Below are 24667 nucleotides of genomic sequence, written 5' to 3' on the forward strand. Positions count from 1 at the left end.
GTCTGTTTCTGGTCTCCTTGTGTTTTTGTCCTGCTGTAGCTAGCTAGCTAAATCTGCCCTTTCCAAAGCCATCGATGGAGATGGGGATTTGGACTTATTGTTTGACTTAATTCTCTGTCAAGGCCAASGATTATAGTGGCAATTCTGATCTAACCATAACTTCATACATTGTGCCCCTGGCCTGAGACAATTGAAGTTCAATATGTAGACTAGATGTAGCCTCACATTAACTACTGTAGCTAGCTAACTTAGCTGGTTCATTATTGCCCATGCAAGGTAATAGCCGGAGCAGTTTAATTGCAAAATCAACTGCATAAAGAATAACAAACATGGGTACAAAACCCGTCGGCACCAGTAAACATGCACAAGCACTTACAACAAACAATTCCACACAAAGACATGGGGGGAACAGAGGGTTAAATACACAACAATAAATGAGGGAAATGAAAACCAGGTGTGTAGGAAAACAAGAAAAAACAAATGGAAAATTAAAAGTGGATCGATGATGGCAAGAAGACCGGCGACGCCGACCGCCGACCGAACAAGGAGAGGAACCGACTTCGGTGGAAGTCGTGACAGTACCCCCCCTTGATGCGCGGCTCCAGCAGCGCGCCGACACCGGCCTTGGGGTACAGTATGGATCGAACGGAGTACGCCGGGGCCCCCTCGATGTCCAGAGGGGTTGGAGGAACCTCCCGCACCTCAGACTCCTGGAGCGGGCCAGCCACCACCGGCCTGAGGAGAGACACATGGAACGAGGGGTTAATACGGTAATCGGGGGGAAGCTGTAACCTGTAACTCACCTTGTTCAGTCTCCCCAGGACTTTAARTGGCCCCACAAACCGCGGACCCAGCTTCGAGMAGGGCAGGCAGAGGGACAGGTTTCGGGTTGAGTGCCAGACCCGGTCCCCCGGTACGAACACCGGGGCCTCACTGCGGTGACGGTCTGCGTTGGCTTTCTGGCGCAGCACGGCACGCTGAAGGTGAACACCGCAGGAGCCTCGGTCTGACTCTGATGCCAAGGAGCCAGAACCGGCTGATACCCCAGTACGTACTGGAAGGGGGAGAGGTTAGTGCAGGAGTGGCGGAGCGAGTTCTGGGCCATCTCTGCCCAGGGCACGAACGCCGCCCACTCCCCCGGCCAGTCCTGGCAATAAGACCGCAGAAACCTACCCACATCCTGGTTAACTCTCTCCACCTGCCCGTTACTCTCGGGGTGAAAACCAGAGGTAAGGCTGATCGAGACCCCCAGACGTTCCATGAAGGCACTCCAGACACTCGAAGTGATCTGGGGACCCCGATCAAACACTGTGTCCTCAGGGACCCCGTAGTGCTGGAAGACGTGTGTAAACAAGGCCTCCGCAGTCTGTAGGGCCGTAGGGACACCAGGTAGAGGGAGGAGACGACAGGACTTAGAAAAAMGGTCCACAACAACCAGGATCGTGTTGTTACCCTGTGAGGGAGGAAGATCGGTAAGGAAATYCACCGACAGGTGCGACCAAGGCCGTTGTGGAACGGGTAAGGGGTGTAGCTTACCTCTGGGCAGGTGCCTAGGAGCCTTACACTGGGCGCACACCGAGCAGGAGGAAACATAAACCCTCACGTCCTTAGCCAAAGTGGGCTACCAGTACTTCCCACTCAGACAGCGCACCGTCCGGCCGATGCCTGGATGACCAGAGGAGGGTGACGTGTGGGCCCAATAGATCAGCTGGTCACGGACAGCAGACGGAACATTCTGACGCCCAGTGGGACACTGGAGGGGAATGGGCTCTGCACGTAGCGCCTGCTCAATGTCCGCGTCCAGCTCCCACACTACCGGCGCCACCAGGCAGGAGTCCGGGAGTATGGGGGTGGGATCCATGGGCCGCTCCTCTGTGTCATACAGCCGGGACAGTGCATCTGCCTTCACGTTCTGGGAACCTGTTCTGTAAGAAAGGGTGAAAACAAAACGGGTGAAAACATGGCCCACCTTGCCTGGCGAGTGTTCAGTCTCGTCGCCGCCTGGATGTACTCCAGATTGCGGTGGTCAGTCCAGATAAGAAAAGGGTGTTTATTCCGCTCAAGCCAATGTCTCCACTCCTTCAAAGCCTTGACGACAGCCAACAGCTCCCGGTCCCCCACGTCATAGTTTCGCTTCGTCGGGCWGAGCTTCCGCGAGAAGGCACAGAGGCGGAGCTTCGGTGATGTACCCGAGAGCTGAGAGAGCACGGCTCCTATCCCAGCCTCGGACGTGTCTACCTTCACTATGAACGCCAAAGAGGGATCCGGATGGGCCAGCACGGGAGCCGAGGTAAACAGAGCCCTCAGGTGACCAAAAGCCCTGTCCGCCTCAGCCGACCACTGCAAACGTACCGGTCACCCCTTCAGCAGTGAGGTAATGGGAGCCACTACCTGACCAAAACCCCGGATAAACCTCCAGTAGTAATTGGCAAACCCTARAAACCGCTGCACCTCCTTTACCGTGGTGGGAGTCGGCCAATTACGCACGGCTGAAATGCGGTCACTCTCCATTTCCACCCCTGAGGTGGAAATGCGGTACCCTAGGAAGGAGACGGATTGTTGGAAGAACAGGCATTTCTCAGCCTTGACGTACAGGTCATGCTCCAACAGACGACCAAGCACCCTGCACACCAGGGACACATGCTCGGCGCGTGTTTCGGAGTATATCAGAATGTCATCAATATACACCACTACACCCTGCCTGTGCAGGTCCCTGAAAATCTCATCTACAATCGCTTGGAAGACTGACAGAGCATTCATCAACCCGTATGGCATGACGAGGTACTCATAATGACCCGAGGTAGTACTGAAAGCCGTCTTCCACTCGTCTCCGTCCCGGATACGCACCAGGTTGTAAGCGCTCCTGAGATCTAGTTTGGTGAAGAAGYGCGCCCCGCGCATTGACTCAATCGCTGTRGCTATGAGAGGTAGCGGGTAACTGTACCTCACAGTGATCTGGTTGAGACCTCAATAGTCAATACACGGGCGCAGACCTCCCTCCTTCTTCACAAAAAAGAAACTTGAGGAGGCGGGTGAAGTGGAGGACCGAATGTACCCCTGACGCAGGGATTCKGAGACATATGTTTCCATAGCCGCCGTCTCCGCCTGTGACACGGGATACACGTGACTCCTGGGAAGTGCAGCGCCTACAAGGAGATCTATCGCACAATCCCCCCGTCGATGAGGTGGTAATTGAGTCGCCTTCTTTTTCAGGAGGCGAGAGCCAAATCGGCATATTCAGGGGGAATGCGCACGGTGGAAACCTGGTCTGGACTCTCCACCGTAGTAGCAACAACAGAAACCCCTAAACACTTACCTGAGCACTCTCGCGACCACCCCGTGAGAGCCCTCTGTGGCCAAGAAACAGTGGGGTTGTGACAGACTAACCAGGGTAGGCCCAGCACCATGGGAAACACAGGAGAATCAATAATGAAGAGGTGACTCCTGGGAAGTGCARCGTCTAMCAGGAGATTTATCGCACAACCCCCCCGTCGATGTGGTGGTAATTGAGTCGCCTTCTTTTTGGAGAAGGCGATAGYCAAATCGGCATATTCAGGGGGAATGCGCATGGTGGAGACCTGGTCTGGACTTTCCACCGTAGCGGGGAAAACTGAGGATAAGTGACATACAAAACATGTGTGCAACAGAGGGCTTAGTGAGAATGGTGCTGGCTCACCTGGGGTGACACCAGAGTGCCCTGCCTGCTGCCTCGATCCCCAGAGGAACCAACCCGGCACCGACCGGCAGTGTGACCTCTGCGGCCACAGATGGTGCACGAGACGGAACCTCCTCCGGTCTCCTTGCGCACAGCACCTCCCAGCTCCATGGGCCTTGGAGCGGTGGTGCTGGGGAATGGACCCGACAGACTCTGCTCTGGACGTCCGCGGGTAGCCAGCAGGTTATCCAACCGAATTGACAGGTCCACCAGCTGGTCAAAGGTGAGGGTGGTGTCCCTGCAGGCCAACTCCCGACGGACGTCCTCGTGCAAACTGCAGTGATAGTGGTCGATCAGGGCCCTGTCGTTCCATCCCGCGCCGGCGGCCAGGGTCCGAAAGTCCATAGCGAACTCCTGGGCGCTCCTCATCCCCTGCCTCAGATGGTAGAGACATTCACCTGCCGCTCTACCCTCGGGCGGGTGGTCGAAGACTGCCCGGAAATGGCAGGTGAAATCCTCGAAATGGTCCAGCGCCGCATCTCCTTCTCCCCACACGCCGTTGGCCCACTCCAGGGCTTTCCCTGAGAGGCACGAGACGAGGGTGAACACCCTCTTACGGCCCGAAGGAGCYGGGTGAACGGTTGCCAGGTAGAGATCCAGCTGCAATAGGAAACCCTGGCAGCGTGCAGCCGTCCCGTCGTACTCCCGGGGAAGGGCGAGATGAATCCCACTGGGACCGGGTGAAGGGGAGGCGAGTAGAGGAGGCCCTGGTTATGCTGGTGGAAGCGCTGGAGGAACTCCYTGTCTCTCCCAGCGGTCCATGATTTGGACGACGCGGTCCATGGCGGCGCCGAGATGGTGGATCATCGCCGCTTGCTCCTGGACACGCTCCTCAAACCCTATACCAGGGGCATCTGCTCCTGCTGACTCCATATTGTGGTGTGTAATTCTGTAAGGGGTGTGTAACTGGTGGCAGGGAGGAAAACAAGACAAAACAAATGGAAAATGAAAAGTGGATCGATGATGGCAAGAAGACCGGCAACGCCGACCGCCAAACGCCGCCCGGACAAGGAGAGGAACCGACTTCGGTGGAAGTCGTGACACTAGCAAGGCTTTGCCGGGGAGTCTATCCCATAACACCTTGCGGCGCACCAACAATTCTGATTTGAAGTCGACACTGTTTCAGAAGAATAAGGAATACCTTTGCGAAATGTAAGGATAACGTTAAATTGTTCACGAAATTGTTAACATTTTCAACCAATTACTTTCATATGAATTTTGAATTCAAATGTTGAATATTTGTTGTTTATCAGCCTGCAGAACTTTTTGGGAACCTCCTAGCCACCAGGATAATCAACATATCCCAGGATTTTATTATGGAGTGTGCAACATCACAATGTCAGATACAGTGGAAATACATAGGTTGTGTGTTATGTTTTTTTCTGCTTGCGCCTGCACACACACACACAAAACACATAAAACACACACACACACACACACACACACACACACACACACACACACACACACACACACACACACACACACACACACACACACACACACACACACACACACACACACACACACACAGAGAAATCAGTAAACATGGACAAGCACATGTTATTTAGCAACATTGATTGGACTAAATCGTTTTTGGTATCTTTAAGTTTGTTTTCACTGTATTAGTGATTTTATTTTGCCCCACAAGTTTTCTGGGCAGATTATTATTATTTTTTATTGTTGGACATAAGACTGTAAAAATACCAGAAAATCAGCTCCAAGTGAATTTAATTTAGGAAAGTATTCCCATGCATAATAGAGAGATAAATGTGATCGTATACAAATGTAAGCAAGGTTTGAAATGATTATGTTTTAGTAAAATATTTAATCTGTTTGGGTTTCTTGCGGTCAATTTGCAGTCTACAAATGATTTGTAATTGTGTTCTGGCCCCCTGACCATATGCTCAAGAAAAAATCAGCCCGCTGAATCTAATTGATGATCCCTGGCCTAGTTGATTTAATGATGTTTAAATGTTTACATTGAAATGGTTTTGGAATAATGGAGGCAGTACTACTGTTTATTTTGTGCTGACTTGCGTTAACTCTCTGTGGTTCTAAATCAGTAGTTSTTTAGTAAACTGTCGGAAACATTATTTTGCTTGACTATGCTGTAGGTCCCTCAAACTCAACGCTGGACCGCGAGGCCAGTTCCACTGTGTTTTTTCATTGTTCCCCTCTAATTAGGGACTGATTTAGACCTGGGACACTAGGTGGATGCAATTAATTATCAGGTACTGCAGAACAGAAAACCAGCAGGCTCCGGCCCTCGTAGGGTTAGAGTTAAATACCCCTGCTGTAGGTCATGCTCTCCGGTTTTGTGATGAAACAAACTTATGTGTGGTTGAATTTATTCCTCCACTGTGTGAATGCTGTCTTTTTGYCTCGGCTTTATTGTATATCACAGTGGCGTATGAACAAATGGGTTATATAACAAACAACACAATTATCTCAACATAAGTTGTAATATTGCTTTTTTTCCTGGCTTGGCTTCCTCAGTGAATTTACCCATGCACCGCTACTACTTTTTCACATCACAAACCTTTAAAAACAGCACAAATTAGGAGACAGAATCAGCATGTTGCGCAGAGTGTTTTCTATTTGGGCTGCAGAGGAAAGTGTGAGAGGTCAGTTTGACGCTACTTCCTGATGTCAGCCTAGTGTTCTTCTGGCTTCTTATTTTTCTTTTGATTTTAATGTGGAAACGTACAGTATCAGTCATGAAATAGTGAACAAATTGGTTAACTTACATTTTTTGTGAGTTTTTGGGAGGATTGTTTCAGAAACAATGACTGCTCTCTCTCCTTTGCAATGCAACATCAAATACATTAAGTACAGTATAAAGAAAGGCAGAATCTGCTTCTCCATTAGAAATCCCAGATCACACTTGTAGGCAATGACATGGCGACGTTAGCTAGCACAGCACATGTGCATAAACACGTCATCGGTTCTAACTGTGGTGTCGCACTGAACTGTGCATATGCAGGCCATCAAATCAAAGGCACTCCTTCAATATAAAGTTGTTTGAAATAAATGAAAACTTGTCTGTTTGTCACTTTCACAAGGTTGTCATAATGACAGTTTCAGCTACCTAAGACATTGGCTCCAATCTAGGTTTTGTTTTTCGATTTTTGGAAAATTAACGATTTAGGAGGAATCTATGTGGAAGTTGTGCCCCTGCACAGAGTGAATCCATGCAACTTATTATGTGACTTGTTAAGCAACATTAATAAATGTTAAATTCCGGCTGTAACACAACAAAATGTGGGAAAAAATCAAGGGTGTGAATACTTTCTCAAGGCACTGTATGTAGAAAAAGGAAAAATACCAAATGCATGCCCAAACTAAAGACTCAAAAACAGACAAAATGCCTCATGCTTTGCAAGCTGGGACACTGACTGACCTTATTTGTCAGCACCTGATGTGCTCATCAACTAGTCTCGGCATCTGGACAAGGTTGCTGCTGCCCCCTGGGGGAATGGAGTGTGGAAGTGATAGTGAGCTGTTGTGTGCTGTCTAAACTGCCTAACCTATCCCATAACAGTGCATTATAAATACAAGTGTATCCATTTTTAACAACATTGTAGTAACATACCATTTGATTCAATATACCCTTTGAATCTGGTTATAACATCGAAAAAACTACTGAAAACAAGCTGTAGGTAACGGTAAGGTGTGCCTTGTTACCAGGTCCTAGGCTATTTACATCATTAGATCAAGATAGTATCAGCCCTGGGATTACCTGTGGATTTGATGGTAGCGGCAATTTTGTTGGCTTTATTAACATGATAATTCACAGGTGACTTTCAAAAAAGTACTTACAAAACAGTACTTATATAGTGAAACAAGAAAACTGTTTAATAACCTTACTAGTTGCACATGTGGAATAACCTTCAGCAAGTGGATGTGTAATTACACAGTCCTTGCTCCAATGAAGGGATAATTCCCTCGAAGCCGGTGTTTGTAGGATATATTGGCACAGGTGTTATTAGGCCCGAGACGAAGTCGAGGCAAAGAGTGGCAACTTTGAAGAATCTAAAATCTAAAATATATTTTGATTTGTTTAAAACTTTTATGGTTACTACATGATTCCATATGTGTTATTATATAGTTTTGATGTCTTCACTATCATTATATAATGTAGAAAATAGTAAAAAATAAAGAAAAACCCTTGAATGARTAGGTGTTCTAAAACTTTTCACCGGTAGTGTATTTTCATTAAAACATTTTTGGATTAATTTATTCATACTATTTCATCCTTCCACAAGATATAGTCCCGACACAAATCTAGGGTTGCTACCCAAGCCGGCTGGCCATTCGTTCTATAGGTTCGTTTGCCAGAGACGCGACCCAGTTGTTGTAAATGTTCCATTGCCATACTGGCTGGTAACGTTCTTATTCCTTGCTTGYTAGCTAGCCAACTACGGCTAACTTACAGGTACATCAAACAGTGCAGCCAGAATAACAGCAAAGAAGCTGAATTTGTGTTTGTTTAAGTTGTTTTCTAGTTAYGTTTATTTGGATATATCCATAACAATGAGCTAATGATGCGTGATTCAAACTGAATCACTTCAAACTGAAGCTGAAAAGACAGAAAACTAGCTGCACTTAATTTCGTTTTACCTGTTTTCTATTGATAGTTCTTTGTATATATCCATCACAGTAATACTGATTCATGATTTTGACTGGCTGAGAAAAGCTGCCTGCATGTCTGGCTCATCCCGACTCCCGACACGTTCATTACTATATAGGACATCTGGAGATCAAATTTGAATATTGAAACAATGTTGCAAATGTCGGAGAAACAGACCACAAGGTTTATACAAATCTCCGCTGTTGCAAACTAAATGTTAGTCTAAAAGAAATGTGAGATACTGTCTAGATGCTTTTTATAGTAAAGATCAAGTTTATAAATTGCCTGGCTGGGCTGATTAGACAGTGGATTGCGCAGTCAGATGGAACAGAGTAAATAGGCATTTTAACATCATAGATTTGGCCGGTGGTAACTTGTGGAATAGACACTAACTGGAATGYGGTTTTAACCAATCAGCATTCAGAATTAGGCCCACCAGTTGTATAATTGTGTAATAACTCATACCATTAAACCCTATAACCATGTAACTACATAGTAATAGTTATGTAAGTACTATGACATTACTGCAGTTATTACTGTGTAGCTACATATTAACAGGGGGGAAATGTAATGTAAAGGGTTAGCCAAAGAGGTGTAAAGTATCACACTTTACAATTTGGGTCTATTACACAAGCAAAACTCAACAGGCCTGCTCTCATGTTTATACACAGAGATGGAGACATGAACTATGAAAATGTCAGCTATTATTAACATTGAATTCCTTCTCCCTTCAGGAAACAACCTAGTGCAGTGGACATTTATGTCTGTGCTTTATACATTTAGATAATCTAYGTGTAGGAATCTATTTGTGGCTCGATGCATTTTTCCTGGTCGTGGCCTTAAGAATGGATCTACGGTGCGAGGCAGGCATTAATAAGCCTCTCTCAGTCTGTCTTGGTTAGACTCAAAGCCACAGGAAACCCAAACAGCAGCCGCCTGCAGTGCATAACAACTGTTCCAAAACTGATGGAATTGGACAAGTCAGCGCAATAGTGCAAGTCTTGCGGAAAAACTAATTATTTTTCATTTAAGGGGCAATCTGGGATTGGTATATCTATTACATTTTTTAACTTTTAAAAGAATGATATATTGCCATCGATTCTGTGTCTATAAATTTGAGAGTGGTTACATTGCTTCAGCCCCATCCCTCCCAAAACAAGTGGCAGGGTGATAGCTTTGTTGCTTTTCAAATCCCTGATTGCCCCTTGACCTTTCCATGCTCTTGCCTTGTGAGATTCTTCAAGGGATTGTGATTATGGAGGAAATAACTCATATTATATCCAGTAAATCAGGAACCACTTTAACTATGAATACATATAATTTACAGGTACTGTAGGTACATGTGTAAATAAAGAGACCAGTGATTCTGACCATGCAAATATTGGTAGAGGTGAACACACCTGTTGATGTGAAAGTGCCAAGAACAATCCCAAACAATTTGCAGATGATAGTGAAAAGGTTAAAACGGTCATTTACGACCAAATCCAAGGGCGCTAATAGAAATTATAAGGGAGGGCACAAATGTCCGGAAAATAATGATGTGTATTCACAAATAAATCAGATGGCATCAAACCAACATTCCACAACAATCAACACAATCAACTCAAATGTATAGGCTCAGTCTCAGTGCACAACTGAGCAAGAGGACAAGTACATTAGAGTGTCTAGTTTAAGAAACAGACGCCTCACAAGTCCTCAAATGGCAGCTTCATTAAATAGCACCCGCAAAACACCAGTCTCAACGTCAACAGTGAAGAGGCTACTCCAGGATGCTGGCCTTCTAGGCAGAGTTGCAAAGAAAACACCATATCTCAGACTGGCCAATGAAAAGAAAAGATACAGATGGGCAAAAGATCACAGACACTGGACAGAGGAACTCTGTTTCTCAAACTAGACACTAATGTACTTGTCCTCTTGCTCAGTTGTGTACCGGGGCCTCACACTCCTCTTTCTATTCTGGTTAGAGCCAGTTTGCGCTGTTTTGTGAAGGGAGTAGTACACAACATTGTATGAGATCTTCAGTTTCTTGGCAATTTCTCGCATGGAATAGCCTTCATTTCACAGAACAAGAATAGACAGATGAGTTTCAGAAGAAAGTTATTTGTTTCTGGCCATTTTGAGCCTGTAAACTCACAGATGCTGATGCTCCAGATGCTCAACTAGTCTAAAGAATGCCAGTTTTATTGCTTCTTTAATCAGAAAACCAGTTTTCAGCTGTGCTAACATAATTGCAAAAGGGTTTTCTAATGACCAACTAGCCTTTTAAAAKGATAAACTTGGATTAGCTAACACAACGTGCCATTGGAACACAGGAGAGATGGTTGCTGATAATGGGCCTCTGTACACCTATGAAGACATTCCATAAAAAATCTGCTGTTTCCAGCTACAATAGTCATTTACAACATTAACAATGTCTACACTGTATTTCTGATCAATTTGATGTTATTTTAATGGACAAAACATTTTCTTTCAAAAACAAGGACATTTCTAAGTGACCCCAAACTTGTCAACTCAACGGTAGTGTATTTGTCCTCCAATGAAAGTAAATGTTTAATTCAGTTCAGTTCCAAAATAGGATTGACTGTAACAGTCCAGTTGCACAGTTTAGTATAATAATCAAAAGGAAAATAGTCCACAGAGAAAACCCCCAAWTATACACAGAGTTTACCAAACATTAGGAACACCTTCCTAATATTGAGGTGCACTCCCCCATTTTTCCCTCTGAACAGCCTCAATTCGGCTTGAACTCTGCAAGGTGTTGAAAGCATTCCACAGGCATGTTGACTCCATCGCTTCGCACAGTTGTGTCAAGTTGGCTGGATGTCCATTGGGTGGTGGACCATTCTTGATACACACGGGAAACTGTTGAGCATGAAAAACCCAGCAGCGTCTACCACCATACCCCGTTCGAAGGCACAGAAATGTTTTGTCTTGCCCCTTCAMCCTCTTAATGGCACACATACTGTATACAATCTATGTCTCAATTGTCTCAAGGTTTAAAAATTMTTCTTTAATCTGTCTCCTCCTCTTGATCTACACTGATTGAAGTGGATTTAAGAAGTGACATCAATAAGGGAGCATAGCTTTTACCTGAATTCACCTAGTCAGTCTACCTCATGGAAAGAGCGGGTGTTCTTAATGTTTTATATACTCAGTGTACAGTATAGGGCCTAATAAATAGCCTTCCAAACTTTGATCCTTAGAAGTCAAATGGTCAACAAAAGGAAACTTATTTTGAAAATCAACATCCTCTACAAGTCTTTGAGAAAGTCTCACTTGTGTGGTGTGAGAAAACTAGGTCTGTAGCACTACATTTAGACTCRCACCCGTATACGGGTTGAAAATGGCAGATTTGGGCACTGATAAATGCCTAAATTGGAACGCAGTGGCTGTACAGTAACATGCTACAGTTAATATGACATCAGAGCTTTGGCTCTGCGCTTAACAGCGCTGTATGGGTTTTTACTGACTGCCGTTCTGAACTTGAGCACCTCCCGAGACAAGAAGTTGACCCCATCTCTCCCGCAAATTGGGCAACGTTTGCAAATGTTTTGTTGTCTGATCGAGGGAAATGTATGTTGAAAGATGAGATGTTGACAATTATAACAAATACCACTTTGATTTAATTSAAGCAAGTCCAAATGTGCACCTCACATTTTCACATCATAAAACTCATGTCGTATACACTGTCAGCATTTATGATCACTATGTTTGATGTATAGTTACAAGAACAGAATGAGCCTATGTTGGTCTATTGCAAAGAAAATGTGTTGCGGTACACGCACCTGAATGCACCCATGACTCCATTCTATGCACACCAAAATGGTTATCTGTTTCCCTGAATTGCATTGTGAAAGCCTAACACTGTAGCATCATATTTTATAACTTAGGTAGTCATGTTGGCAATAGAATAAGCTTTTAAATGATTCTCACCTGACCTAGATTGCAATTTATAATGGACCGTTGTTGGATTGTGTAAACAACAACAGTAATTGTGTGATGGCGGGGATGCAAGGTTGTGTTCCAAACAAAACAACAACAAGTGTGTTTGCTCTAGTTCCTCAACGGCACAGCTATGAGAGATGTGTGAACACTTCGGAGAGGTGTGTGAACACTTCGGAGAGGTGTGTGAACACTTCAGAGGGTGTGTGAACACTTTGGAGAGGTATGTGCACACTTTGGAGAGGTGTGTGAACACTTTGGAGAGGTGTGTGAACACTTCGGAGAGGTGTGTGAACACTTTGGAGAGGTGTGTGCACACTTCGGAAGTGTGTGAAAAAACTTTGGAGAGGTGTGTGCACACTTTGGAGAGGGTGTGTGCACACTTCGGAGAGGTGTGTGTGAACACTTCGGAGAGGTGTGTGAACACTTCGGAGAGTGTGTGAACACTTCGGAGGAACACCAAATTAGTCCTCTAAACCTCTAACTCTTGTATTTTTGTTGTCTTATGTTGCATCTACCCAACGTATTCCTGTCACGACTTCTACCGAAGTCGTTGCCTTTCCTGGTTCGGGCGGTGCTCGGCGGTCGACGTCACCGGTCTTCTAGCCATCATTGATCCATTTTTTCATTTTCCATTGGTTTTGTCTTGTCTTCCCACACACCTGTTTTCAATCCCATCCATTACCTGTTGTGTATTTAACCCTCTGTTTCCCCTCATGTCTTTGTCAGATATTGTTTATTGTTAGTGTTGTGTTTATGTGTATAGGTGCGCGACGGGTCTTCGTACCCATATTTGTTTATGTTCTTTTCTTATTAGTGTTATGGACCATGTTACTTGGACATTCATTAAAAGACTCMATTTTACACTCCGTTTGACTCTCCTGCGCCTGACTTCCCTGCCACCTATACACACGATGCTGACAATTCCAGGAATATTCTTGTCATATTAGTGAATGTACCCAGATTATTTTCAGATTTAGTAAATCAACAAATGCGGCGAAAGTACAGTAAATTTAAAATACACATAAAATTAAACAGTGTAATGTTTCGATTCAGTCTTTTGTCAGGTGAACTGTTGTGTCCTCACCTTTGGTCTAATAATTTCCCCATAATCTCCAAACTGTTTCCTTTCAATTGCTATCATGGTTATGCATATGCTGTTCATATGTCTTCATTAAGAAACATTTCACTTTAGCCCTATCCATATAGGCCAATTCCCACAAGTGTAAAGGGTTAAACTATCAACAGTTTCCTACTCACAAACATTTCTCACCACATATGCGGTAAAAAATCTCTCCCCCCTTCCTGACACACTGTCACGCCCTGGCCTTAGTTATCTTTGTTTTCTGTATTATTTTAGTTAGGTCAGGGTGTGACATGGGGGATGTTTGTGTGTATTTGTCTCGTCTTGGGTGGTTGTATTGTATAGGGGGTTTTGTAGAGTGTATGGGGTTGTGTTCAGTATAGATGTTTAGGAAAGTCTATGGTTGCCTGGTTTGGTTCTCAATCAGAGACAGCTGTTTATTGTTGTCTCTGATTGGGAGCCATATTTAAGGCAGCCATAGGCATTAGGCTATTGTTGGTAATTGTCTATGTCTATGTCGCATGTGTGCACGTAGTTTGTTTAGCTTCGGGTTTGTTTGTCTTCATTAAAGAAGATGTATTCATATCACGCTGCGCCTTGGTCCTCTCTTCAAAGTTACGACGATCGTGACAGAATCACCCACAAACAAACGGTGTGAACAGCCTACCTTAATATGGTTCTCAATCAGAGGAAACGTCAAACACCTGCCCCTGATTGAGAACCATATGAGGCTAAATAACAATGAACCTAAACATAGAAACAAATAACATAGACTGCCCACCCAGCTCACGTCCTGACCAACTAAACAAAGCTAAACAAAGGAAAATAAGGTCAGGAACGTGACACACACCCTCTTCCTTTCTCATCTCAAACTAGGACCACAGCCTATAAACATCTCAAGGAACCATGGAACCTTGTGGGTTACAAGAAGAAATGGTTCCCAATATATTGGTGGAATTAGCATCCGTCTCACATTCCATTGCAACATTCTATGGCCTAAACCTGAGTATGTCCTCTGTCTCCCACTGTGCTTATTCTGAGTGTCTCCATGCATTCTGCTGTGTTTCTCGACCCCACACCCGTCCTATGACTGAATGAGTTCCCCTTCAAAACTTCCCTTGTGTGTTTTGCTGTAGTCAGAACTTTCTAACGGGAATGATGTTACTACAAAAGCATCTGAAGGGTACAGTACCAAGAAGATGGAGTGTGAAACACGAGCAGCAACCCAGGAACTCTACATAATTCCAGAATGAGTGACACAAGTGGCTGAAGCCATTCTTTCTTAATGCAAAGTGACTCGCTGCAGCTCAAAATTAGACAGACATGCCGCCATAGACACAGAGAAGATTGCAGACAGTGGTCTGGATGAGCTATACAATTGTTTTGGATACATCTAATTCAGGGAGAGAGAGAGAACCATCAGTCATATTTCCAATATGATCCTTGGCTACATTACCTTTCATCATGTAAATAAAGACAGCATTTACATCCATTATTGCAGGTTTCAACATTCTTTTACATTTACAAAATAACTTAGACTAAACAGAGGGCTCAGTGCTGACATAGTTAATGTGATGAATGCACTTCATGGCTGCGGCCATTTCCAGGTCAGATCTTTGGCTTTTCAGTTTGGATATTTTCAAACAGCGCTGATGCAAAGAAAAAACATCCCGGTTCACTGGACATATCTGGGCAGTATTTTGATGATTGCATCTTTTTATTTCAGTCTCTGTTATGAACACTCTGCCTAAGGGTTGATTATATTTGCACAGTCCTGGAGTGTGCTATTATAGCCTTTGGTTGGGCCGAATCAGCTTGTTGAGCCAAATCAAATCAAATCAAACTTTRTTTGTCACACACGAATACAACAGACCTTACCATGAAATGCTTACTTACAAGCCCTTACCCAACAATGCAGTTCAATATAGAGTATATAGGTCCTGAATATAGGTCCTGGATGGCAGGACGCTTGGCCCCAATGATGTACTGGGCCGTACACACTACCCTCTGTAGAGCCTTATGGTTAGATGCTGAGCAGTTGCCATACCAGGCATTTGTGCAACAGGCCAGGTTGCTCTCGATAGTGCAGCCGTAGAACTTTTTGAAGATCTGGGGACCCATGCCAAATCTTTTCAGTTTCCTGAGAGGGAAAAGGTGTTGTCGTGCCCTCTTCACGACTGTCTTGATTGAAGATCAGCGTTGCAGACGTGTTGTTGCCTACCCTTAACACCTGGGGGTGGCCCGTCAGGAAGTCCAGGATCCAGTTGCAGAGGGAGGTGTTTRGTACAAGGGTCCTTAGCTTGATGATGAGCTTTGTGGGCACTATGGTGTTGAACGCTGAGCTGTAGTCAATGAACAGCATTCTCACATACTGAGGTGTTCCTTTTGCCCAGGTGGTAAAGGGCAGTGTGGAGTGCGATCGAGATTGCGCCTCGATCTGTTTGGGTGGTATGTGAATTGGAGTGGGTCTACGGTATCTGGAATGATGCTGTCGATGTGAGCCATGACCAGTCTTTCAAAGCACTTCATGGCTACCGACGTGAGTGCTACGGGTCGGTAATCATTTACGCAGGTTATGTTTGTTTCCTTGAGCACAGGGACTATGGTGSTCTGCTTGAAACATGTAGGTATTACAGACTCGGTCATAGAGAGGTTGAAAATGTCAGTGAAGAGACTTACCAGTTGATCCATGCATGCTTTGAGTACACGTCTTGGTAATCCATCTGGCCCAGTGGCTTTGTGAATGTAGACCTGTTTAAAGGTCTTGCTAACACCAGCTACCGAAAGAGTTATCACACAGTCRTCCGGAACAGCTGGTGCTCTCATGCATGCTTCAATGCTGCTTGCCTCGAAGCAAGCATAAAAGGCATTCAGCTCGTCTGGTAGGATTGCGTCACTGGGCAGCTTGTAGCTGGGTTTCCCTTTGTAGTCCGTAATAGTTTTCAAGCCCTGCCACATCCGACGAGTGTCTAAGCCGGTGTAGTAGGATTCAATCTTAATCCTGTATTGACACTTTGCCTGTTTGATGGTTCGTCTGAGGGCGTAGCGGGATTTCTTATAAACGTCCGGATTAGTGTCCCGCTTCTTGAAAGCGGCAGCTCTAGCCTTTTGCTTGATGCGGATGTTGCCTGTAATCCATGGCTTCTGGTTGGGATATGTACGTACGGTCATTGTGGAGATGCACTTATTGATGAAGCCGATGATTGAGGTGATATACTCCTCTATGCCATTGGATGAGTCCCGGAACAAATTCCAGTCTGTGGCAGCAAAACAGTCCTGTAGCGCCTCATCCGCGTCATCTGACCACTTCCGTATTGAGCGAGTGACTGGTACTTCTTGCTTTAGTTTTTGCTTGTAAGTAGGAATCAGGAGGATAGAATTATGGTCAGATTTGCCAAATGGAGGGTGAGGGACAGATTTGTATGCGTCTCTGAGTGTGGAGTAAAGGTGGTCTAGAGTTTTTTTCATCTGGTTGCACATGTGAAAGGCTGGTAAAAATGAGTTAAAACAGATTTAAGTTTGCCTGCATTAAAGTCACCGRCCACTAGGAGCACAGCTTCTGGATGAGAATTTTCTTGTTTGCTTATGCATATATACCGCGGGTTGAGTGCCGTCTTAGTGCCAGCATTGGTTCGTGGTGGTAAAGATGTCTCCAAATAATATAGATGAGAACTCTCTTGGTAGATAGTGTGGTCTACAGCTTATYTTAAGGTACTCTACCTCAGGTGAGTAATACCTAGAGACTTCTTTACTATTAGTCATCGTGAACCAGCTGTTATTGACAAATAGACACACACCCCTGCCCCTCGTCTTAACAGACGTAGGTTCTCTGTCCTGCCAATGCAAGGAAAATCCCACCAGCTCTATATTATCCATGTCGTCGTTCAGCCATGACTCGGTGAAACATAAGATGTTACAGTTTTTAATGTCCTGTTGGTAGGATAGTCTTGATGGTATATCATCCATTTTGTWTTTCTATGATTGCATGTTGGCCTATAGAACAGATGGTTGTGGAAGTTTACTCACACGTCTACGAATTCTCAGAAGGCAGCCCAACCTCCGCCTCTTTTTCTCTGTCTTTTCTTCACGCAAATAATGGGGATTTGTGCCTTGTCCAGAGAAAGCGGTACATACTTTGTGTCGGACTCGTTAAAGAAAAAATCTTTGTCCAGTTCAAGGTGACTAATCGCTGTTCTGATGTCCAGAAGTTATTTTCGGTCATAAGAGATGGTAGCAGCAACATTATGTACAAAATAAATTGACAAAATAAGTTACAAACAACGATAAAAAACGAACAAAATAGCATAGTTGGTTAGGAGCCCGTAAAAAGGCAGCCATCCTGGTAGACGTCTGGAACCAGCCTCCTCTCCATCTTAATCTCAGACACGATTGCCATACTTATATGTAAAATAATATGTGTATTAAATAGTTACAAATGGACATGGCCATATCATCATTTCCCACAATGTAAATGGTCAAACCTCCATCATTTTCATCCCACAACAGCGGTTCTGTCAGTTTAGCTCAGCTCCATGGCTCTTCACTGGGACAGATTCTTTCTTCGGATCAAATCAACATTTATTTGTCACATGCTTCACAAACAACAGGTGTAGAGTTAAAGATAAAGATAAAAAAATACAATTGAAGTCGGAAGTTTACATACACTTAGGAAGGAGTCATTGAAACTCGTTTTTCAACCACTCCACAAATTTCTTGTTAACAAACTATAGTTTTGGCAAGTCGGTTAGGACATCTACTTTGTGCATGACACAAGTAACTTTTCCAACAATTTAACCCTCGTAAAAATTCCCTGTCTTAGGTCAGTTAGGATCACCACTTTATTTTAAGAATGTGTAATGTCAGAATAATAGCAGAGAGAATGATTTATTTCAGCTTTTATTTCTTTCATCACATTTCCAGTGGGTCAGAAGTTTACATATACTCAATTAGTATGTGGTAACATTGYCTTTAAATTGTTTAACTTGGGTMAAATTCTTCAGGTAGCCTTCCACAAGCTTCCCACAATAAGTTGGGTAAATGTTGGCCCATTCCTCCTGACAGAGCTGGTGTAACTGAGTCAGGTTTGTAGGCCTCCTTGCTCGCAAATGCTTTTTCAGTTCTGCCCACAAATTTTCTATGGGATTGAGGTCAGGGTTTGTGATGGCCACTCCAATACCTTGACTTTGTTGTCCTTAAGCCATTTTGCCACAACTTTGAAAGTATGCTTGGGGTCATTGTCCATTTGGAAGACCCATTTGTGACCAAGCTTTAACTTCTTGACTGATGTCTTGAGATATTGCTTCAATATATCCACATAAATGTCCTTCCTCATGATGCCATCTAGTTTGTGAAGTGCACCAGACCCTCCTGCTGCAAATCACCCCCACAACATGATGCTGCCACCTCCGTGCTTCACGGTTGGGATGGTGTTCTTCGGATTGCAAGCCACCCCCTTTTTCCTCCAAACATAACGATGGTCATTATGGCCAAACAGTTCTATTTTTATTTCATCAGACCAGAGGACATTTCTCCAAAAAGTACGATCTTTGTCCCCATGTGCAGTTGCAAACCGTAGTCTGGCTTTTTTATGGTGGTTTAGGAGCAGTTGCTTCTTCCTTGCTGAGCGGCCTTTCAGGTTATGTTGATATAGGACTCGTTTTTCTGTGGATATAGATACTTTTGTACCTGTTTCCTCCAGCATCTTCACAGGGTCCTTTGCTGTTGTTCTGGGATTGATTTGCACTTTTCGCACCAAAGTACGTTCATCTCTAAGAGACAGAACGTGTCTCCATGCTGAGTGGTATAATGGCTGCGTGATCCCATGGTGTTTATACTTGCGTACTATTGTTTGTACAGATGAACGTGGTACCGTCAGGCGTTTGGAAATTGCTCCCAAGGATGAACCAGACTTGTGGAGGTCTACAATTTTTTTCTGAAGTCTTGGTTGATGTCTTTTGATTTTCCCATGATGTCAATCAAAGAGGCACTGAGTTTGAAGGTAGGCCTTGAAATACATCCACAGGTACACCTCCAATTGACTCAAATGATGTCAATTAGCCTATCAGAAGCTTCTAAAGCCATGACCTAGTTTTCTGGAATTTTCCAAGCTGTTTAAAGGCACAGTCAACTTAGTGCATGTATACTTCTGACCCACTGGAATTGTGATACAGTGAATCAGAAGTGCAATAATCTGTCTGTAAACAATTGTTGGAAAAATTACTTGTGTCATGCACAAAGTAGATGTCCTAACCGACTTGCCAAAACTATAGTTTGTTAACAAGAAATTTGTGGAGTGGTTGAAAAATGTGTTTTAATGACTCCAACCTAAGTGTATGTAAACTTCCAACTTCAACTGTACATGTAGTTCACTACTCCCCGACACTGGTGGTGCACATTTAAATTTCCCATCTTTTGCAGATTTTGATAAGACCTAATTTAATACTCGATTTTTGCACAATAGAGAGAGAGAGAGAGTGTTAAGAGTGTTAAGAAAGAAAACAAAGAATGATTTAGTGAAAAGGAGAGAGAGACACACAGAGGGGGGAAACACAATTGACTTCCTCTGTCTTTACTCACACCTGCAATAGGACGCGGTCTCCATAGCAACAAGACTTGGCAACATTGTGCAGAGCTGATATTTGAGGTTGTGATCTTTAACACCCCCTTTCTCTCCTTTTTACTGCAGTGTTACTTGGAAATGCAGTCTTTTTTCCATCTTCCCTGTCCTTGTGTTACCGTAACAAGACCACTTGGACAGTTCACCATGTAAGGCTTCGAGAAGACAAGCTGGTCATAACTGAACAAATACAAGCATGTCCTTATAGAATGATTTATTGGGGTATAGGTTCCCATGCATCTTCAAGCCCCTGCTACCTAAGGTAAGGTAGCTGAGTTAACCCCCCCAAACAAAATAGCCAACAAAACAATATAAAAAGTATAGCTATAGTAAGACAAGAAAACATCTCCTGCATAAAATGTTTATGAAGTCCACATACAGTAGGATGTTTTAGAAGTTACTTAATCAGAGCCTGATGTGTTCTAATGGCTCCAGCAAAACATTTCAGACCACAAGGTTCATGCAAACCCCACCAGGAAACCCCTATTTGTCGAAGCCTGTCACGTTGCTGGCCAAGTCAGCTGCATTTTATAGGAAGTGCAGCCTCATCATATGCGTTAATAATGAGCCTGATGGCCACACAGCTTTCAGACTCAGCCATGGTCTACATGAGGTCGCCATCTAGTGGATATAAAAGAGGAGCAGAGCTATCCATCAGCAAAGTGGGTTCAAATTAATTTTCACACTTCCAATTTGTGCCATTTATTAGTGAAATCCGTAATGTGTAGATTCACACGTATCAATGTCACTACTCAACTGTGCACATCCTCATCATGCTAATGTATCCATTCGGTAAGAGGAATGGGGTAGGAGGGGGAAGTCTATCCTACACATTTTGGAGAGACAACCCCCAATCTGCTCTAATTTCACAGAGAATTCAATGGAGACTACTTATAACTGCTGGCAGCGATTGTCACTCAATATAACCACTAGTATATCAGATCCAGTGCACTAGCTTGTCCTAACAAGGGGTCAAAGAGCCACACTGTGTCTATGTGGTAGCTGTAATGTTATCCTGGGAGAGCCCTAAGGGTTAGTGGACCCCCTCCTCTCCCCTCACCTCCATCCAAACACAGTTATCAGTGGTCACTCTAACCTCAGGCTTGTGTCATAATGAGTCATTTGAGGTTGATGGTTTGTGACCAATAATTTGAGGATCTCTGCTGGCACTGTGTCTGGTCTGTCTGTGTGCCTGTGACATTATCCTTTCCACCCATACACATCAGGCCATGGGGCACATACACCCCTTTTGGTGATATTTTGGTAATTTGGGGTTTGGAATACAATGCTGGTGATACATTTGTGAGCCTAACCTAGCCTCATTGATTGACAAAATAATGACACATAGATGCAGTGAGAAAGTAACAATAGTCCATACTTATAAACAGAGCATTCTTCACCGTATGCATCCTATGTGTCAGGCAGTGTTTCCTCTGTCACTGAATGGAGGATAATAGCTACTGAAATGCATAAGAAGTACATCTTTGTATACCATTAAAGCCAAGACTCTTTATTTTACCTTCACACCCAAGCCACAATTAGTGTCACAGAAAAAGAAAGGGTGCCATTCCACTCGCTCTCAAGCAATAAAACAGTGCACGTGTCACACACGCCATACATGCAGGGACACATATGTTGCATTGTGGGTAATACAGTATAATTAACTGCCAAGCTGGAAATCAATAATGAATTAATCAAATCCTAATTTAAATGATTTACATGGGGATTGACAGACACAGTACAACCAGGAGTGGTAATGAGCGCCATTATTTCCATGTATCATTTCTCAGATTGTCCATTATAACTACACATATTGATTGTTTACATCAATGTCATACTTTTTAGAATGGGAGAGTATATAGGCCACATAATGGAAAATTGATAAAATCACTGATGGATAAAACCGCCATAATTGATGAGGGTTTTTTCCTCATCTTATTGTGGACTCATAAAATGCATTTCATTGTAGGTTTTCTGTAACAGCCGCTTTGTTGTCATGGCCACAGTTTAAAAAAAAGAAAAGAAAACACATGATCTGTGTCCATAGCAACTGAGTGCAGTTCAGCGCAGGCAAAAATGATTTAGGCAAAAGTCTTAAAGAGCAGTGTGATGTGTTATGCGTGCTAGAAGATCAGTGCCTTCTAGAGAGACAAGTAAAAAGCCTATTTTCCAAGGGAGCCCTGAGTGAACACAATTTATACAATGTACAACATTCAAACATACAATGTCATAAAAACATACAATACTACAAGCAATTTAAGATAACTAGCAAACCAAACACTTAAATTACGTATTGTAGCTACATACTGTACGTATATATACAACACACTGATTTGCAGGTTGTTGACTGCTTGTATGTGGATTGGCAAACATTCAAAATTGAATAATGATTGCCTCAATCTCTTGTTAGAGTAGGGTAAGGGGAAATGGGCACTTTCTCATGAAAACAGGGGAAGACATCCTCAAGAAGCCTCTAATTCCCTTCGGAAATAATAGTCAATCGCTATAAATAGAAACGATCCATGATGCCCTCTACTGGAAGATATTTGAAATCACTGATCCACATGCTGCACAGCAGAGCATGAGGCTGCTGCATCGGTTAGACAATGGAGGTTATGCTGCGAAAATCTTATTGACGAGAGAATCTTTGCCACCTTTGGTATCTAGTTTTAGAATTGACGTAGTCATTTAAAGCAATTGTGTCCTTCCCGAAAAGGGTCGTTCCACAAAATGAATGCCTTTGGCATCCCTTTGATATTTTAAGTTGAAATTGTGCACCAATATTGCATTCTAAAAGCCTGTTAAATTTAATGAAGTGCCCTATAATATAGACCACATGGAGAATTCAATACATTTCATTTTCAATATGAATAAAGATTAAATTCAGTATTTTGTCATGTCTGTCCAAGCACCCTCTGTGACTTTTAGGAAGATTTTAATCCACTTAAGCCCAACATTTCTCCATGTTTTCACCATCATTGTAAAGCTCTAATTATGTTGTTGCTTTGACAAAGTAATTTCTGAAGATAATTTATTTCATGCGATTACTGATAAATGTTTGTCTGTTCCTTATTTTAAGGTCAACCCTGTTACTGAACTGTACTCTCGTTTTAATATGGTGAAACTATTCTTTAAAAAAAAATGTTTTCAAAAGAAACATTGAACATCTAATAGTCAAATCATAGTGTAAAAGCAGGTGAGCTGGTTCTACTCTTTTTGGCAATTTTCTGGTGTTTTGTGGTGGTAAACAGAGGGTCAAGCATAACATGTCAATTAATACTTAAAAAAAAAGTTTGCATTCAATTGCACACAACAAGCTTCCATTCCCTCTGTCACAAGGGGATTTAGGGCTGATTTAAGAAGAAATCGTCAACCCTATTACAAGCAACCCTGTTACTTTATTTGTCACTTAATAAGTACTTAATATAGTCATATTTTTTATTTAACCTCTTGAGTTGGGAAAACCAGTTTTTTTWATGAAGTTGAACATGGGCACTTTGTGACAGAATGTTAAAAATATTTATATATTTTTATTTGACCAAGTTGCACTTCTCAAAAGGCACCGAATTGGTGGAACAATCCAAAGAATAGGGGACATGTGACACCTCTATACACTTACAATTGCTTGGTCAGTATCTTTGGTTCCTTAATTATGTTGTATTAAATGTATTGACGTATGACGTAGATGTCACTTGTTTCACCACTTGCACAATCCTGACAACCTCCAGAACCATCTCCCAGCCAGGCAGACAGCCAGTCCCCATGCACCCCTCTCTCTCTCTCTCTCTCTCTCTCTCTCTCTCTCTCTCTCTCTCTCTCTCTCTCTCTCTCTCTCTCTCTCTCTCTCTCTCTCTCTCTCTCTCTCTCTCTCTCTCTCTCTCTCTCTCTCTCTCTCTCTCTCTCTCTCTCTTCTCTCTCTCTCTCTCTCTCTCTCTCCTCTCTCTCTCTCTCTCTCTCTCTCTCTCTCTCTCTCTGGGCATCATCAGAGAGAATTACCTGGGCTCACCAGGAAAGCTTAATCAAGCCTCCACTTGATTGAGCGCCTCTTTATTTGCAGACAAAAGAGTAGAGTGGAAATCCCCCTATCTAAAGACAATCATCTCTCATTATTCAACATTAGAGAACATGACCTGGGAGCCAGCAGGGTCTGTAGTGAGGCTTGTGGGTTGGTTGTTTCAGGAGCTTTCTCTCAGGAGCCCTCTCCCTGGAGCTTTCTCTCAGGAGGCCAGGATGACTGGCTGTTACCAGACAGCAGAGCACAGCTCAGGGGAAAAGGCTATTGGTAGTGGAGAGGTCATAATAGTCCTCAGGGATAAGGCAGTGGAGCAGATAGTTACCTCTGGGGCTCCCACATGTTCACAGGTGACTTACAGGCATTTTGAAGATGAATTACACATCATATGTATGATGCATTATTCAATGAAGACTATCAAGTTTTAAATAGACATGTCAACGAATATTTACTATCGTTGGTTGGCAGTGATTCACAATGACAGTGGTTTAACTTTCTGTTGGACCTCCGCAGCATACATCACTGCATCTCCAAAGCCAGTCTTGTCTTGTGTTGGGGGAGAAATTCTAGCTGTTACCCTGAAATGCCGTGCTCAGTGGAATGTAAAGAATCATTGCTCACAGGCTTTTTCAAGCAGCCCTAGTCTGATAAGGTGTTCACTGACC

Source organism: Salvelinus sp. IW2-2015, linkage group LG26, assembly GCF_002910315.2.
Source record: "Salvelinus sp. IW2-2015 linkage group LG26, ASM291031v2, whole genome shotgun sequence".
Taxonomy (NCBI): Eukaryota; Metazoa; Chordata; class Actinopteri; order Salmoniformes; family Salmonidae; genus Salvelinus; species Salvelinus sp. IW2-2015.